The 5,304-nt window shown below is 48.9% G+C and overlaps 1 protein-coding gene across 2 annotated transcripts in view; it reads right to left on the reverse strand.

Annotated features, from left to right (window-relative positions):
• The window catches only part of Plekhm2 (pleckstrin homology and RUN domain containing M2), a 40,544-nt gene that overhangs the window by 28,974 nt on the left and 6,266 nt on the right, over positions 1-5,304 (reverse strand). The window lies entirely within an intron of this gene.

The following is a 5,304-nucleotide window of genomic DNA, read 5'->3' on the forward strand; positions in this document are numbered from 1 at the left end:
CCCGAGTGCTGGGATTAAAGGCGTGCGCCACCACGCCCGGCTTTGTTTTGTTTTTTTGAGACAGGGTTTCTCTGTGTATCCTTGGCTGTCCTGGAACTCACTCTGTAGACCAGGCTGGCCTCGAATTCAGAAATCCACCTGCCTCTGCCTCCCAAGTGCTGGAATTAAAGGCATGTGCCACCACTGCCCGGCATGGCCCTTTTTAAACTTTTCATCTTGAAACAAGGTTTTACTACATGGAGGTTTGAATAAGAACATCTCCTGCAGGCTCCTATATTTGAATACTATATATTCACTAGGGAATGGTACTCTTTGGCAGGGTTACAACAATTAGGAGGTGTGACCTCTTGGAGGCGTGTGTCACTGTGGGGAGGACACTGAAGTTTCAAAATACCACGCTGGCTGGGTCTCTCTATTTGCTTATGGCTCAGGATGTGGCTCGCACCTACTTCCCCAGCACCGTGCCTGCCAGCCGCCATGCTCCCTGCCCCCCCACCCCAACTCCCCAGCTGGATGATAGCTGACTAAGCCAGCCCCCAGCGAGATGCTTTCCTTTATAAGAGCTGCCTTGGTTATGGTGTCACCTCACAGCAATAGAAGGATGACTACCACAAGAGGCTACCCTGGTCGGCCTTGAACTTGAGATCCTCCTGCCTGTTTCCCAGAGAGTTGCATTACAAACTTTTGCAATCCGGCCCAGCTTTATACTGATCAGAAGTCCTGTACCATCTTTAGGCACAGATGCCAGAGACCAGACAGGCGAGACTAGTGCCCATCACCTACCTAATCCCTCAAGAATGAAATATATAGGTGCATAATAAATATACATTTTAGTGAGGCTCCTTTAAAAACAAACATATATAGGTACATAGTGAATAGACATTTTAGCTAAGCTCCTTTTGTGTGAGGGGTGTCTCAAGTAGTCCAAGCTGTCTACGTAGCCAAGGGTGACCTTCAACGTCTGGTCCTCCTGTCTCAGCCTCCCAAGTGCTGAAGTCAGAGGTATCCATCATCACGTCTGGTTTTGTGCGGTGCTAGAAATCACAACCCCAGCCTTGTGTGTGCACGCTAAGCAGTCTATCAACCAGGCCGCACCTCCAGTCCCGCAAAGCTTAAGAACAAGAATGCCCGTGTCACGTGATCCAAGGAGCAGAACAGCAGGGCCAACAGCATTTCTAGAGAGAATTCCCCAACAAGGTCTCAGTCAGGACCGGATGCTGCCAGGGCTGAAGAACTCCGACATCCTGGTGTTTCTAAGACAACCGTGTGGCTATCAAGCAGTTTCCCACGGTCTTGGTAAGAATGCCAGGACAGAGTGGCATAGGAAGGGAGAGAGGCCTGGAGAGCGGGGAGCAGTGTGTGGCACTTAGCAAACCACAAGCACGCTGGAAAGTCAGAAAAACAAACCCTCATTTCATGGCTGAGGGAGGCAAAGGCACTCCGGTACCACGCAACCATATTTGCTCAGTCCCCAGAGGCAGCTTGCCTGCTTCCACCATAGCTGAGATGAAGCACAGAGGTCTGAGCCCATTTCCTCATGGACATGATATGCTCATCGTTGAGCTCTGCTGTCTCTGTGTGGCAGTCACTGCCTGGTCCCTGAGGCTCTGGAGAGTCTGTTTGTGAACCAACACTAATAACATTAAAGCCTCTACAACATCCATCAATGGATCCCACAGCTGTCCCCACCTCCCAAATCACGGCTGCTAGCCCCAGGACAGTGGCATGACTTCACACTGGCTGGCAGATCTACTAAGAAACTTCCATGGGAAAAAAAGGAAACAGGTTCTGGAGGGTTTTTTATGTGCCTTGTTTAAGTGGGTGAAGATGACAGGCCTCTTAAGTAATTCGACAGAATGCACTCTCTAAAGGCCTGGGCTGGGCTGGGGCTCAGTTGATCAAACACGTGGTAAGCATGCAGGAGGCCCTGGCTTCACTGACCAACACCAGGTAGGCAGAGAAGGGCACACCCGTAATCATGGTGGTTAGCGGTCAGAAGTTCAGTCATTTTTAGCAGCACGGGGAGTTTGAGGACATCAGAGCTACATGGAACCCTATCTCAAAACACAAAACAAAAGAAAGAAAGAAAGAAAGAAAGAGAGAGAGAGAGAGGAAGGAAGGAAGGAAGGAAGGAAGGAAGGAAAGGAGGAAAAGGAAAAGGAAAAGGAAAAGGAAAAGGAAAAGAAAAAGAAAAAGAAAAAGAAAAAGAAAAAGAAAAAGAAAAAGAAAAAGAAAAAGAAAAAGAAAAAGAAAACTTAAGGGCTGGAAAGGCTGGAGACAGGTTAGCCATTAAGAGTGACCTCTTCCAGAGGACCTAGGTTAGGTTCCCGGCACCCACATGACAACCCTTGTTCCAGGAGACCCTACGTCCTCTTCTGGCCTCTATGGGTACCAGGCATGTCCATGGTACACAGACATACATTGAGGCAAAACACTTATACACATAAAATTCTTTTTTTTTTTTTTAATTTAAAATTTTGTTTTGAGAAAGGGTTTCTCTGTATAGCCCTGGCTATCCTGGAACCAACTCTGTAGATCAGGCTGGCTTCAGACTCTGAGCTCTGCCTGCCTCTGCCTCCCAAGTGCTGAGATTAGAGGCATAAATCTAAAATTTTAATTTAAAAAAACCGTAAAGTTGTTAAGGGCCAGCAAGATGGCTCAGCAGGTAAAGGTGCTTGTCACTAAGCCTGATGACCTGAGGTCAATCCTTCTGTCCCACAAGGTGGGAAGAGAGAACTGACTCTCAAAAGTTGTCCTCTGGGCTGGTGAGATGGCTCAGTGGGTAAGAGCACCCGACTGCTCTTCCGAAGGTCCAGAGTTCAAATCCCAGAAACCACATGGTGGCTCACGACCACCCGAAATGAGATCTGACGCCCTCTTCTGGTGTGTCTGAGGACAGCTGCAGTGTACTTACATATAATAAATAAATAAATCTTAAAAAAAAAAAAAAGTTGTCCTCTGACTTCCAAATATGCACTGTAGCATGCTTGCCTCCCCACAAATAATTATATGTAATCTAAAATTTTTACTTTTTTTTTAAAAAACATTTTATGTTTTGTATATGAACAGCTTGATCTGCTTCTGTGTATGCCATAATCACGCCTAAAGCCTGTAGGAACCCCAAGAGGTCACTGGATCCCCTAGAACTGGAGTTACAGGTGGTTATGAGCCACCACATGCCACTGGGAACCCAACCTGAGAATCCTCTGCAAGAGCAGCCAGTGCTCCTAACAGCCGAGCGTGCGTCTCTCCAGTTCTAAAAGCATTTTTTAAAAAGTCGTTAAATACTTCTCCTTCCAGGAAGGAGACTGCCCAAGCCTCCACGTACTCCTCAGCCTTGGGAGCAAGCCTTGACCCCTTTTGGAGGAACCAAGGATGCCTTTGAGAGTGGGGAGAAAAACTGCCAAGAGCCCTGGACAAACACCAGAGGCCCAGAAGGTGGACACTGGCCTGAAAGAACACTGCGCAGACTTTCCTCCATCCTTCTAGGCTGGAGCTGGCAGAACCCTGCCTGTTCCTCAGTCACTGGTTCTGGGGGCGGGGGAGGGGTTGCTCAGAGCCTGCTTTAACCCCAGGAATCCAAGCTGGGTTAATCCAGGCACCTCATTGTCTCTGTGTCTCTTCTAGTTCCCCTTTCCCCAACTCACAGCGTCTGCATGACCTCCCGAGTCCTTCCTCCACCCAAGCAGTGCACCCATAAAGAAAATGGCTACCAAGGTCACTGCCTGATACAGTATTAGTCTGGAGGACGTGGCCCAAGCAATGCCAGGGACCAGTCAGATCCATCACAGGCCGAAAATGCAAAGGGTGGGGAAGTCTGCCTGGAGCATTCTGGATTCCAAATCAGGGTTACTTAAGACCAGGAAGGAGGGCATCTATCCACTGTACTTCTTACCTTTTCATGTGTATGTGTGTGTGTGTGTGTGTGTGTGTGTTACATGCCACAGTCAGGGGGACAACCTCTAATGTCTGTTCCTTAGGAACACTGTCCACCTTGGGTTTTTTNTTTTTTTTTTTTTGTTTTTTTTTTTTTTTTTTTTTTGAGATAAGGTCTCACACTTGGCCTGGAATTCACTGAATGGGCTAGGCTGGCTGGCCATCAAGCCCTGGGAATCCTGCTGTCAACTCCTCATGGTCATGAAGCATGATCTGCTGTGGGCAGCTTTCTAAAGTGGATTCCAGTGGTCAAACACACAGGACCCTGTGCACCTTACCGGCTGACCCCCCCCCACCTCCACAGACCCCCCACTGCCATCGGCCTCAAGTTTGTCTCCAGAGTGAAGCCCCTTTCTCAGGATGAACTCGCTGCTGATTCCTAGGAGGACAAGAGCGCTCAGCACACAGTCACTCAACAAATGCGTACAATACTAAAACACGGAGAGGCTGAGCCAAGGGGGAAGGGGAGTGGAGGGCAGGAGGGGGACAAACAACAAGAGTCCAAGATCCACACGTGTGACTGTCATGATGAAACCTAGTGCTGTATGCATTAAAAAGACCAATCTACAGAGACATGCGATTATCACCTTAAAGCCGACGTCATGTATGGAGAAATGGAAAGAGCAGGAGCCAGAAAGACGGTTCCAGGGTTAACCTTGCTCCTTCTGAGGTTAATGGTTTTGGACAAGCTGCCTCCCTGAGCCTACCCTCCCTGGCTTAGGCGGGCAGCATGGGCTGTCCTGCAGTGTGCAATGCTACTGACTGGAGGAAGGTGTGGAGCTAGGAGCCGGCTCCGGTAGATTAAATGTAAGGAGTCCGGTTGTGTGACTGTCCCTTCCCCTCCATGCTTCAAGCCTCAGGGGCCAGTGAAACACCAGAAATGAAGGGTTAGGCTGAGGTTGGGGAGCGTGGCTTGGAGGGTAGGGAGCTGGCCTAGCATATACAAAGCCTCGGATTCCATCCCCAGCAACACATAAAACTGGGCGAGGTGCTCCACATGGAGGCAGGACGACCAGAAGATTCAAGACATCCTTGGCTATGAAGTGAGTTCGAGAAAAACTAAGAAAAAAAAAAGCAAACAACTTGTGCTGAGATTGATCAGTGACCTATGACTTCCAAAAACTCTAGTGGGGGATCCTGCGGATTTCAAATGGGCACAGTCCCTCCCTTCTTCTCCCAAGCCACTGGGTTTCTTAGATTCTGTTAGTTCCTACCATTGAACAGTTGTCTGGGGAAGAGAATGGACTGTAAGAAACAGAGATGTGGCCGGGCCGTGGTGGCACACGCCTTTAATCCCAGCACTTGGGAGGCAGAGGCAGGCGGATTTCTGAGTTCGAGGCCAGCCTGGTCTACAAAGTGAGTTCCAGG

This window comes from Mus caroli, chromosome 4 (genome assembly GCF_900094665.2).
Source record: "Mus caroli chromosome 4, CAROLI_EIJ_v1.1, whole genome shotgun sequence".
NCBI lineage: Eukaryota > Metazoa > Chordata > Mammalia > Rodentia > Muridae > Mus > Mus caroli.